This window comes from Microcaecilia unicolor, chromosome 3 (assembly GCF_901765095.1).
Source record: "Microcaecilia unicolor chromosome 3, aMicUni1.1, whole genome shotgun sequence".
Lineage (NCBI taxonomy): Eukaryota > Metazoa > Chordata > Amphibia > Gymnophiona > Siphonopidae > Microcaecilia > Microcaecilia unicolor.
The window spans coordinates 430869892-430883841 of record NC_044033.1 but is presented as its reverse complement, the minus strand read 5'-3'; the positions used below and the strand labels follow the sequence as shown (position 1 = coordinate 430883841).

The 13950-nt window shown below is 44.0% G+C and overlaps 1 protein-coding gene across 1 annotated transcript in view; it reads left to right on the top strand.

Moving 5' to 3' along the window:
* The first annotated feature begins 288 nt into the window (after positions 1-288).
* The window catches only part of LPIN1 (lipin 1), a 176344-nt gene continuing 162682 nt past the window's right edge, over positions 289-13950 (top strand). The window contains exon 1 of the mRNA XM_030198855.1: positions 289-432. The gene's annotated coding sequence lies outside the window, so the exon portion shown is untranslated. The remainder of the gene's footprint in view (positions 433-13950) is intronic.

Sequence of the window (13950 nt, the reverse complement as noted above, 5' to 3'; positions counted from 1 at the left end):
GCGTGAGGAAGGATGGAGGGAGGAACAGGCGTGTGTGAGGTCGCCTGAGCCGTCATTCTTCTCTCTCTGGAGCCACCCTGCTAGCTACAAGCCCGGTCAGTCGAGAAGAGTGACGCGAAAGGTGTGTAATTGCCAATGCAGGGTTTGACCTACAAAGATTGAAAAAAAGAGAGAGAAAAAAAAAAGTAAAGTGAGCCGACTGAGAGGAGGAGGAGTAACCTGAGCTGACAGGCAGTGAGGCGGAGGAGTAGGCAGATGACTCTTCCCTGAGGTCATCATCGTAGCTAGTGTGCAAACTGCAAAAAGCAGCCCTTTAGGAAGCAGAGTGAAGGGAATGGTGACGGGTTTGAATGGACCGGTGACTCGGCTTTCAGAGCCTCCCTGCGTTGCGACGGTTGTCTGTGGCTGGTTGGCGACCGACCTCCCGTAGAGGTAAGAAAGGAAGTGAGTGGGCCTGCGGAGAGGGTCGGGATAATGATGGGGGCTAGGAGGGAGGAGGAGGCAACCCCAGGGTGATGTGCAGAGCTGTGCTCACAGCCATTTCGGCTTCAGTTTGAAACATTGCAATGGATAGGTCAGTGAGGCTCACTCGTCTCTTACCTTCGCACCAGCTCATGTTTCCGGATTGTAGCTGAACCTATTTTTTTTTTTCTGGGCAGGTTGTATGGTTATTATGTTTGTGGCTTTTTAGGGCTGTGTGCATTTTAAGGTTACCCCACTGTTGCTAGATAAGTCTCACACTGTAAAATACCACACATGTTTATGTAATACAATGCCCCTGTATTATGTAGGAAAATTAAGAGAAGGGTGATAGAACACAAGAGTTGTATTAATAGAGCCATATTGACGCACCATTGCGCACACTGTCTTCAGAAAAGTCATACTTCCTTCCGATGAATTAAGATTGTTACTGAATATTAACTGGAGAGGTGGTGATACTGACAAATGGTTGCTAAGAGAAGAACAGTGCTACATTTTTGAATTAAATACGAGTCCAGTACGTTTAAATTTGGACTAAGATTTCAGACCTTTCTTATAGGCAGCTCGTTGATCTCCTCTTAGTTTAAGAGTAGAGAGGTGTGGTAGCCGTGTTAGTCCACTTTTAAAGGTAATCAATAGAAATAAAACATGGAAAAGAAAATAAGATACCTTTTTTAATTGGACATAACTTAATACATTTCTTGATTAGCTTTTGAAGGTTGCCCTTCTTCATCAGATCGGAAATTATAAGTAAATGTTGGTAGCAGTGCCGTAGCGAGGGCGGCTGACACCCGGGGCAGGTCACCGCTGCGCACCCCCCCAAGTGCAGCATGGCGCTCCCCCCCGGCATGCGCACCCCCCCAGGGCGCATTCTTACCACTAACGTAGGAAACGGGACGGGTGGGAGGGCTGCTCCGCCCCGAGTGCACGTCGCTGGGAGCGGCGTCAGCTCCACTGGTTCCCTGCTCTCTCTGCCCTGGGGCACAGAGAGCAGGGAACCAGCGGAGCCAACACCCCTCCAGCGGCGTGCACCCGGGACGGACCGCCCCACCGCCCCCCTTCCTACGCCACTGGTTGGTAGATGACAGTATATATAAGTGAAACATCAAAGCATTTCAGTGACAGTCTAACAGGATGGGGGTGTATAGATGAGAGACAGGAAGAGTCAGGTGGATGAGAGGGACAGGGAGATATGCATGGAGACAGGAAGGTGACAAAGCAGTACAATTTTATGATTTATAATGGGCTAGAAAACCCAGATCTTTGTTAAGTCCTGTCTGGTGGGTGTCAAAATATTTAATCATTCTGACTTCAAATTACGTTCCTGTGTTGTTTTAAAGTTCCCTTTCAGGATTTTTACCATGAAATTACTGGTTCAGTGTTCTGGTTTTGTAAAGTGCTGCCCCACAGGCATGACATCTTTATTTTCCCTCAGTTTCTATATAGCGCATCTAGAGATCCATGCCAAAATCAAGTGGATTCCGTAACAATGTGTGTAACTTAACAAGCTTAGCAAGCTAATGAGCGCTGATAACAGCAATAATAAGCGCTGATTGGCACTAATTAGAATTTATCCACACAACTCACTAAGCGTATTCTGTATCGAAGTTATGGGTGGGGAAATGGGCGTTCCAAAGTTTATACACGTAGTTATAGAATATGGCCCAGTGCACGTAACTCTACACGCCGGGATTTATGCCACATTTTCATTGGTGTAAATGGATGTGTGTAGATTTAGGCGCTGAGATAACTAAATGTATTCTATAATTGGTGCCTAAATCTAGGCACCAATTATAGAATACGCTTACTCAGCACTGTTTCAGCGACGATTTCTTTTTTTTTTTTTAGGTGCCATTTATAGAATTTCCCCCCTTGTGACTAGCTTTGGGGCCCTTTTACAAAGGTGGGTAAGGGCCTATGCGTGTCCAGCACGCGCCAAATCAGCATTACTGCCTGGCTACCATGTGCCCTGGGCAGTAATTCTGAATTTGGGTGCACCGAAAAGACATGGTAGAAAATATTTTCCATTTTCTACTGCATGGCGCTTACCTTGCAGTAGATGGCAGTGTGTGTGTGCGCTGTATGCCTACCGCCTAGGTAGCACACAAGACCTTACTGCTAAGTCAATGGGTGGCGGTAAGGTGTCGGGCCAAAAATGGATGCACCCTGGATTTTGTTTTGCTGCATGTCCATTTTCCGGCCCCTTTAAAAAAAAGGCCCTTTTTCCAGGACGCGGTAAAAACTGGCCCGGCCCGGCCCATGCACAAAAGACGTGCTCGCACTGCCACAGGCTGATTTTTGCTGTAGCTGGCAAAGCCTGGTATAAATGCTCCTGCCCAACTGATGGTAGTTAGGCCTGCAAATGCAAGTATTCTGTAACATTGTGCCTAATTTCTGGGAACTCTCTTAACCCTCCCATGACCATGCCCCCTTTGGAGTTGTGCACTATGGAATTTAGGCACACCTGTTATAGAATAGGGCATAGGGCAGATCTGCAGGTATCTCCTAATTACTGCCAGTTAAGTGCTAGTTAAAGCCAATAATTATCACCTAGTTTACATGAAGATCTGTGATCTGCACAAACTGCATGGCCAACTTTGGGCAACCTATACAGAATCTGGCAGAATGTTTGCATATTTCTTGTCTGTGCTCACAATACCCCCTAGTATACCCCTTTTGGTTTCAATACATAGGAGTTCACTCCTGCTCTTGCCTTTTTTTCAATGTGAAAGTAAAAAGGAAGGACTCTCAATAAGTGTATATGCAGTCTTCTTAGTTATCGTTTTTTCCCCCCCACTTTTGTAGTGTAGACTGCAAAGACCATGGATGCATGTGCTCAGCAAGTCCCCTGTTCATCTTCCTGTTGCCTGTTTCTGCATTCTTTTTTAAATTTTTTATTTTTTTTTACTGATGACATTCTTACTTTCAGAGGCCTGGTGGTTGCTCACAGTACCCCTTTGATTATCTCCTGCAGAACTGGCTTCAAGGCATGCTTTGATGTCCTTAGTGGTAGCTGCACAGTAAGGGGCCCTTGCCAATTCAGTGTGATTAAAGGCATGCTGGTTTTTTTTTATCCCACTTCAGCTCCTTGAGACTCTGGGCAATGGGGGGAGGGGGGGGGGGTTAAAGGGGGGCTGCCAGATGCACTAAACTTAAGGAGCCATTAACCTGGGTTTTAAACTGGTTCTAGCCAGTTTAAAGTGCAAGTAGTAAACCAGGACATGCACAAAAGGGCATTGTCCCATCAGTATAGCAGCTAACGAAAACGGAATGCAGATGAGCAAATTAGTATTATATGTGTAGAAATTGTATTGTAATGAGATGCATTACCGTTTTCCGATTGCCTAACCGTGGAAAATCTAACGGGAGGTCTATACCACTCGTTGGGGCTGTGCAGCCTCTAAAATCTTCTATAAGTGTAACAAAAAAAAATCGGGAAAAAAACGTCCAAGTGCTCGTCAGGGACGTCCTTCTAAAGCGCCTAACATGGACGTCATTCACTGAAACATTAAAAAAAAGGACGGCCCTGACGAGCAATTGGACGTTTTCTCCCAGATTTTTTTTGTGATGTGTGTTCTTCTGCGAGGACGTCCAAATAAAAAAACTATTTGGACGTCCCTTTCGATTATGCTCCCCTCCAGGTTTCTCTCAGCCAATCACAGCGCGTTTAGCTGTCACTGGTGTCAGCTAAACGTGCTGTGATTTGCGGAGAGAGAACTGGAGGGGGCATAATCGAAAGGGACGTCCAAATAGTTTTTTTGGACGTCCTTGCACGTCCCGATGCCGGTGGTGGTAATTTGGTGCAACTCTCACCCCCCATTTCCCCCAGAACCGCGCGTTCCCGGGGAGGAGGGTCTGCATGGTCAGCCGCAATCCACCCCCTTCTTCCGAGAGTGGGGCGGCAGGGATCACCAGCTGTACCGGCGGCTGCAGCTTGCGCTCCAGCCCGCGGCTATGAGAACTGCTCGTCAGGGACGTCCTTTTTGGACGTCTTTGGCATGTGCAGAGCAACCAGCATAACACTTGGCTGCTCTGCGCATGCTCGACCGGCTGACTGGCCGACTGGTTTCCGAGGGAATAGAGAATGCAAGTGAGCTACAAGGAGCAGCTCATTTGCATTCCATTTCCTTGATGCATGGCCGTTCCCTACCGATTCACTATGGAATCGGTAAGGGAACGGCTCTTCCAAGGACTTTAGTGCATCTTCCCCAGAGTGCACACTAATGCTAGAGACACCCATAGGAATATATGGGCCTGTCTAATGTTTAGCACATGCTTATTTTTAGCATGTGCTAAAAATGCTAGCTAGTGAGTCTTTGCAAAAGGACCCCTATGTGACTTGTCCAGCATCAGAAGGAGCTGGGGGAGGGGGTGGGGGGTGGAATAGCATGTGATTAACTGTGATTAACATTTCAATCAAACTACAGCCCTAATATATTTCTTTTCCTTTTTTTTTTAAGAGGGGAGATTTTCAAATGTTAAAGAAACAGACCTCTTTTCTCTTGAATACAACCTTTGCTGTTTTTAGTATGCTTTTATGGAAGTGGCACCCTTTCCTTTCAAAATACTTACTGCAGTAAAAGGCATTATTTTTTTTATATTTGTACCCGTGCTTTCCCACTCATGGCAGGCTCAATGCGGCTTACATGGGGCAATGGAGGGTTAAGTGACTTGCCCAGAGTCACAAGGAGCTGCCTGTGCCTGAAGTGGGAATTGAACTCAGTTCCTGAGTTCCCCAGGACCAAAGTCCACCACCCTAACCACTAGGCTACTCCTCCACTCTCATGCACATGCAGTTACATAAAACTTTAAGTATATTTTTCTGCAGTAGTTTGGGCAGTTCTGATCACACCATTATGGCTCCAGTTTGAAAATTGCACTTGTATTTGTACCCTTCGCGCCTGCCTGTGTTTTCCAGATTATAGCTGAGCCCAACCTTTTTTTTTTTCCCCTGGGCAGCCTGCGGATGTGACAGTTTATTATTATTGTTATGTTTGTGCTTTGAGGCTTTGTGGACTGTGAGTATATTTTAAAGTTACTAGGTTTTTACCAGACAAATCTGGATCCAAGGTGGGGGGGGGGGGGGAGAGGAACCCACCCCCATCCCCATCCTCATTCTATTCATTCCTTTGTAGCAGCAATATCAAAGTAACATAGTAAATATATAGGCTATCCAGTCTGCTGAACAAGGTAGTGGTCCTTTTACAAAGATGTAGTAGTGTTTTCAGTGCGTGCTAATGATCAGTGCGTGTTAAATGCTAGAGACGCCCATAGGAATATATAGAGGCTCATTTTCAAAGCACTTAGCCTCCCAAAGTTCCATAGAAACCTATGGAACTTAGCCTCCCAAAGTGCTTTGAAAATATGCCTCATGGGCATCTCTAGCATTTAGCACATGCTTATTTTTAGCACACTATAAAAATGCTAGCACACCTTTGTAAAAGGACCCCTTAATTTTACTTTGATTCCATGTTCTTTCTATACAGAAATTCACTGCCTTTATCCCATGCATTTGTGAATTTGGTTACTGTTTGTCCCCATCACCTCCCTCACTTCCAAGTATACAGTGTTGCTGGAAGCATTCTGCAGCTGGGATCGGAGTTACATGGGTTTAACCAGGGTACTTTCCTGGGCTCCCAAGTCTCCCTAAAGCTAAAGAATGCTACCAGATTTGGTACCCCCTCTTGAATTTCTGCCCTGAGCCCCAACATGTTTAACATTGACCTTGTCTGCAGGCAATGGCGTGATCTCAAGTTTATAAAAAGGCAGCAATGCAAACATTACACCAGGCCCTTTGAACATCCACACACTTCCATTTGGGACAATGGAAAAAGCCAGACTGCTATAAATCACTAAACAGAAATTACACCTGAATATCTCTCCTCTGTTGCAAGCATCATACTCAGAATAAGGGACTACGTATTAACAGAAATAGGCAGACAAATGCTGCCAAGAAGCAGGCTCTACATACAATGCAGTACTGGAGAACAAGAAACATGAACATTTTTCTCCTTGTACATAAAGAATACAAAGATATCGGAGATGCTGCACATTCCCAAATGCTGATTTATCTGGATTACTAAGCCAAAACAAAATGCACATGGGCTTGGTTGTCCCAGCATATAATACCTTTTGTTCAGTGGATTACTAACCCTGGTGTCAGTGTGACTTTAGAGAATGGCAAATCAGGCAGCTATCTGAGGTCTCCCTCCTTAGAGAACTCTGGCATTTTACAACCTACAGATTTTTTTTTTGGCAAGAAGATTCTTTAGTCACTTCCCCCATTTGCATTTTTAACATTCACCTATTTACAGTAGCTAATTCCCAAGAGTATTAAAGACTCACAGTATAATTTCCATACCAGTTTCATTTATAAGGCAAAGTGAAATTGAAGTTAAATACATGTAACTTGTTTGGAGGGCATCAAAATTAGAACTCTGGGGGCCATGCAGTAGGTGTGCACATTTCTAGCACGCGCTAATGATAGAGACACCCATAGGAATATAATGAGTGTCTCTATAGTAAATGCGTACTAATTTTTAGGGCGAGCTAAGAAGTGTGCGTGCCTACAGCGTGACTTAGTAAACAGGGCTCTGGGGCTTCAAGTGATTCTCTTGCAAAGGGTCTGAACAACCCCAAGATGTCACTAATGGGCTCATTTTCAATAGAGAAGGACGCCCATCTTTTGACATAAAACGGAAGATGGGCGTCCTTCTCAAAGGGTCGTCCAAATCGGTATAATCGAAAGCCGATTTTGGACGTCTCCAACTGCTTTCCGTCGCAGGGACGGCCAAAGTTCAAGGGGGCGTATCGGAGGCGTAGTGAAGTGGAACTTGGGGGTGCCTAACACATGGTCATCCTCCTTCGGCAGATTTCTTTCAAGATAGTATTACTACAAGACAAACAATCATAAGCTTATCAAAACGGCTTGATCACCTATTATCTACTGCAAAGTTCATTTATGCAATGGGCTTTGTGGCAGATTATGTACTGCACTATAACACTATTATGCACTAAGCATTACTAGACTGGATCTGACAATGGGAATTATGGTCACTGCAAATCTGTTAAATTGAATTATCAGCTACTGTTTTGTCTGTGAAATGTATGCCTGTATATTTATTTTATACAGTGGAAAACAGGGCCTGGTAGTAAAGGAAAAAAGTTGCATCCAAACTTAAAAAAAAAAAAAAAGAGTAGCTTTAAAAACAAATTCTCTTGTTCAAATGCACAAAAATAAAGACTAGCAAAGTGTCTAAAATTATAGTTCCTGGAAGTCAAGTCGAGAAGAATCTGGAGCTTGTCCAATAGGTATCACTGTATGTATTTTGTTTTTGTTTGCTGACCTTTATTTCTGTGTATTCAAGGAAACTACATTACCAGGTTATCTTTCTCTTTGGGGAGTTTTAACAAATTTTGGATAGCAAACAAGCCTCTTGATTAAGGGCGGGGTGAGCAACCACATTCCTTGAGGGCCACAACCAAGTTGGGTTTTCAGGATTTCCACAATGAATGTGCATGAAATTGATCTGCATGCACTGATTTCATGGTATGCAATTAGATCTCATGCATATCATTGTGGAAATCCTGAAAACCCAGCTGGGTTGTGGCCCTTGAGGACTGTAGTTACCCACTCTTGGTTTGGGGTAACTGAAGCCTTAGTGGTGGATGATATATTGTGTATCATGATAAATAAACAAACATGTGACCTGCTGAATGAAAAGGTATCAAAAGTGGGGTTGCAAAGAACAGAGGTAAAAATGACAGAAGTTTGAAGGAGCAACCTTCATTTTTGAATTCTTTTGTGTACTATAGGGTTAGTAGAATTGGATTATACAACTTTTTTTCACAATTTTGATGCTTTTCATGTTCTACAGCTGCAAATTCCTAAAAGGTACTTAAAGTGAGGTATGTGATTTCCGGGTTTAATTACTTGTTTATTGATGAACGTTTCTTATTTTGTAAAGACTTAATTGGTCCATTCCCGAGGTTGAAATTTTGTCAGGGTTATGCAGCTGATATCCCTTTATCTTGTGGTGCAAATGTCATATACCCCACTTTTAGTACCTTTTTGCTCAGCAGGCCACATATGCTGTCTGGAGAAAGAATGGCCTAGTAGTTAGAATAAAGGGTCACGAGAAAGGGAAATCACTGTTCAAATTCCTTTTCAAAACCAAGCACAAATTAAGTTGCTCCATCTTGGTTTTAGGCTTGGAAAGGTAAATAGTAACAATCCAAAATCCGCTGTCTCTCTTTGTCTCAGGTACCTACTTAAATTGCAGGGGGTATTTGGGGGAACTGAGTATCTGCATTTTTACCCATTGCCTGCTAAATGTGACCCAATATACTGTATAGTCTCCAAGAATGAAAGAAAGACCTCAGGCTCTGCACACTAGTTTTGCCTTTTCATGGATTCTGTGGTTGGTTGTGGGAAGGGGGGGGGGGCTGGCTATTGTGGAGTGGATCCCTCAATGATTGCCAGGCCATCCTTCAGGGGTGTGGTAATCGAGTACCAACATTTTTTTGCTAGAAAAAATGCATGGTTAGGGGCCCTTTTACTAAGCCACGTAAGCGTCTATGCATGCCCAACGCGCGCCAAAATGGAGTTACTGCGTTGCTCTTGCGGTAATTTCACTTTTGGCGCGTGTCCAATTTGGACGCGCGCCAAGTGGCATTTCATACACTTAGGTCATTACTGCCCGGTTACCGCGTGAGACTTTACCGCTAGGTCAATGGCTGGCAGTAAGATCGCAGACCCCAAATGGACGCGGGGCAATTTTGATTTTGCCACACTTCCATTTTTGGCAAAAAAGGCCTTTTTAACAGGCGCTCTGAAAAATGGATTGTGCGCCCAAAACCCGCGCCTACATTACCGCAAGCCATTTTTCAGCGCAGGTTTGTAAAAAGACCCCTCAAATTGTAAGTTATTTGGGGCATGGCTTCTTTAGCTGAATAATACTAATTCTGCAGGCTGCAGCATCCCTTGCAAAGGTGGGATGGAAATCCAAAAATTAAATTAATGCTGTAAAGTGATATGTGGTTGTGTTTGTGACATTCGTATGCATTCTGCTTCACACTGTTGTTGCTTGTATGGTTTGGGCTCAGTCCCTGCCCACATCCTTCTGGGGGAGGAGTTGCTGGAAAGTGTGGGCCTTCTGCTTTGTTTTTGAAGTAAAGGTGAAAGTTATTTTAAACCCATTCTCATATTTAAAAAAACTCAGGAATTGATTTGTAAAAGTTGGGTTAAGCTGATAATAAAGGACACTAGTGATCAGGTTAATGAAAGAATGCTCTCAGAAAGATTTCACTTCAAAATGAAGAGTGAGTTTTCTCCTATTTTTTCTGCTTCCATTGCTGTAAGCTGGATATGACTGCAGTAGATTCATAATAGCGAGATGACAAATAACACCAATAGAATGATTTTATCATCTCCAGGAGACTATCTTAAAATATATTTTAATTATTTTGTTTCTTATTTATTAACTTTTGCATAAAGATAGCAAATATTCACATTACATTATTCTTGTCATCTATTGCACTTTTCAGTTCATGGCATAACTGATTTCATACAGTAACTGTTACAAAAAAAATTAGTAAAAATAAAAAACAAACTTCAACCCTTTACCATTACTTCTAGCTTATCCCTTCCCTTCACCAGCTTCCCAGTTCCCCCAGTGCCACTCCAGAAGGTCAGGTTTCCCAAAATAAATACTTCGCCATTCAGTAGATTCTAAACGGTCCTTCTTTTTTTTTTTTTTCAATGTAATCTTAAAAATGTGCTGATTATTTTATTATTATACAAACTCTTGTTAATTTTTTTTTTTGGAGCATACTGATTATTCACATTGATCATTAATGATTCATCTTAAGATTTTCATTACATAACGGTCAGCTTTTGCACTGAGCTTAGCTAGGCATACTTTTTTTTTTTTTTTAGTCCAAGTTTATTTATTCAAAACTGTTAGTACAATACAATATAAAACGATGCAAATAAAAATACACCAACTTTAGGTAGTTGTAAAGATACAAAGAGTTTCTCACTGGCTCAGCAGCAGATGTGGCTAAGTAATCTGTTTACACTGTTACTTTGTGTATGTCTTAAAGTATTAATTGGTTACATTTTTATTGCATAGTAGTTATAGCAGATCAAGATATTTTTGCCTTGTTCAGCTTGTCCTGTTTTATCTTGCCTACTGTAGGGATTAGCAGAGTAAGGAGCTCTTTTACAGAGTGGTGGTAAGTCCAATGCTGGCTTACTGCTCGCTCTTCTGGGACTACCACCGGCCCAATGCAGTTACCAGCAGTAGTCCAGCCGCGAGCACGCGCCAGTTCCAGGGGGAAAAAGACCCCTCCCCCCGGAAAAGGCTTGCACAGTGATAATCTGGCGCTAATCGGGCATTGCTGTGCGCTGCCAGGTTACTGCCGGCTTAGTTCGGGAGCCCTTATCACCACCTTAATGGGCTCTCTTACCGCATGGCCACGTGTGCTGGGGGCTTTTTTATTCACTGTGGTAAGCAGGGCCCTTTTTCTCGCAGTTTGGTAAAAGGACCCCTATGGCCTGCAAGCCAAAACTGCAGTAGCGTAGTAAATGACAGCAGATAGGTCAGCATGGTCCATCCAGTCTGCCCAACAGTCGTATTTATTATCAATTCATTATTGAAACAACAATCCATTGTATTAGAACATTTTACTTATTAACTTGCAAAGATGACGCATAGCATACATTATGAACGTGGTATAAAAACCTACTACTAATCATTTATATAGCGCTACTAGATGTATGCAGCAGTATACACATTATATGCAGGCACTTTCTCTGTTCCTAGAGGGCTCACAATCTAAGTCTTTGTACCTGGAGCCATGGAAGGTTAAGTGACTTGCCCAAGGTCACAAGGAGTTGCAGTTGGAATTGAACCCAGGTTGCCAGGATCAAAGCCCACTGCACTAACTATTGGGCTACTCCTCCACTTCAACCTCATGCTTTATCCTGATCTGTCCTTACCATTTTCAGGTCTCAGACCATAAAAGTCTGCCTGTCCCTAGCCCTATTTCCCAACCACTGGAGTTGCTGTCGAAATGCACTCCAACTTATCCCGATCTGTCTTGCCACTTACAGGGTACAGACTGTAAAATTCCATCCAGCATTGGTCTCGCTTCCCAACTGCTGGAGTTGCCCTGTGGCCAAACGAGTCGCTTCCCAACTTCTGGAGTTGCCCTGCGGCCAAACGAGCCAGCCCCATGCGGGTGGGAAAAGAGAAGCTAGCTGTCATGCAGCCTAAGGAGCAGGATGCAAGCTGCTGCTCAGCCAGAGAATGAGCCTGCTGTTGCATAGGCAAGAGAAAGAGGAATGAGCCGGGTGCTGTGCAGGTGGGATGAATGCAGGGGGAATCATCCACTGCTTTTCTCTTTTCTGGCCTAGTAAGGTACAGCCTCGCAGGTAGGAGGAGGATACCTGAGTCTGGCTTGGAGTCTACTGGGGTCAAGGAAAGGAGGGGACTAACATCCATACTGCTGACACTTCTGCTAGAAGTCATTGGATCCCACCCTGGTCATGGCCCTCATTGTGGCTCTCGGATCAAAATATTTGTCCTCCTTGGGCTATTGTGCTGCTGCAAATATTACTTGATCTTGGCATAATTCTTGATTATCTGCCCTAAGCATATTTGAATTGTATCACTATTTTGGCTGCTGCTACACTACCCTTGAAATAAATAGTGAAAATCCTTACATACACAGATTGTTCTTTTACAGCAGAGCAAGAAGTGACATACCAATGCTTTTTAGGGATGCAGGGTGGTTTCCTATGTGGTGATGGACCTGTAGCCACTTTTTTTTTTTTTTAATCTGTTATTGGAAGAAATTCCCTGGAATATGTGCAGTTGACTTTAGCTTTACAATATTTTTTTTCTCTTTGCAGATAGTGGCTATTTTCAGCTAAGGTATTTCTCCATCACAGCGTCACCGTAGTTAATTTTGTTTTGGGGCGTTTTTGAAGATTGTGTGTTTCTTCAGTGGTATTGCTTACCATCTGTGATGTATAGAGACTTCCCCCAGGTGCGCTTACATCACTTTAGTGTAACCCAGTAGGGTTAAAATGGTTTACTTACCTGAGGGGTGGTCTGGGAGTCTGCTGAAAGTTCAGGGCGGCAGGCTGTGTTGAGTAACATTTGTGGTGGTTGGGAGGTGGTGCAGCAAGTTGGGGGGGGGCATCACTGGAGAGCTCTGCACTGTCAGGTTGCGTTTGTTGTTCTGGGGGGGGGGGGCGCTGTGGGGATTGCGTGGACCATGTCTGTTGCTGTTCCGGGGAAGACAGGAGGCAGAGGAAAGACCTGTTTGGGTTCATGTCTGTATTTGACGTCACCGTGTTGGAGCGATGATGGTGCCATCGGGGCCGTGTTTGCACGGGAAGGGATGCTGTGCCTGAAGCCTTACTGGGAGCTCTGGAGAGTGACTGGCAGTTCTGGAGTTTACGGGTGGAAGGCCCAGTGGGCTGATGGAGGAACTGGGAACCAAGAAAATTGAGTATTTGGACTCTGGTGAAAGCTCAGGTCAGGATTTTTGTGTGCGTATGCACACTAGACAGGAGCCAGTGATGGCAGCTGGTGCGAGAAGGGTGAGCATGCCTGGAAGCTGGCTCGTGGCAGAGCTGTGCAGGGGTTACATGCAGGAATAAAAAAAAAAGGAAAAAACTTTTGTTTGCAAAAAAGAAAGGTATGTGGAGAATAAAAATAAAATGTCTTTTCATTTACTTAAATGCTGAAAAGCTTTGTGATTAAGGAGATGCTGGACACTTTTATCACTGTCAGGGTCTGGAGGCTTAAGGTTCTCTCGAGTCACAGTATGGTAAGTGTTCCAGGTTCTACAGTGCCTGTATCGCCAGTTGGGAAGGAAATGTTGACGAGAGTGGTTGTGCAGCGCGGTGCTGTGTGAAGAAAAAGGGTATTTTTGGTCACTTTGGTGGTTTTTAAAGGAGGAGTGAGGGGCCCCTTTTACTAAGCCGCGTAGGCACCTATGTGCACCCAATGCACGTCAGTTTGGAGTTACCGCCCGGCTACCACGTGGCCCTTGCAGTAATTTCATTTTTGACACGTGTCCGCTAGGTTTGCCGGAAAATAATTTTTATTTCCTGGTTCGGCAGAAACTGGGTGGTAATCATCATCCTACATGCGTAGACGATTACAGCATGGTTAAACACGTGAGACCTTATCGCTAAGTCAACGGCTGGCGGTAAGGTCTCAGACCTAAAAAGGACGTGCACCAATTTTTATTTTGCCTCGCATCCATTTTCGGCAAAAATTTTAAAAAGGCCTTTTTTTATAGGCGTGCTGAAAAATGGATCTGTGCATGCCCAAAACGCGCACCTACACTAGCACAGCCCATTTTCGGCACACATTAGAAAAAGGGTCCCTGAGTGATTTTAGTTTGGAAGCCTCACATGTTTTTGGCTTCATGTTGGTGTAATTGCCTGTG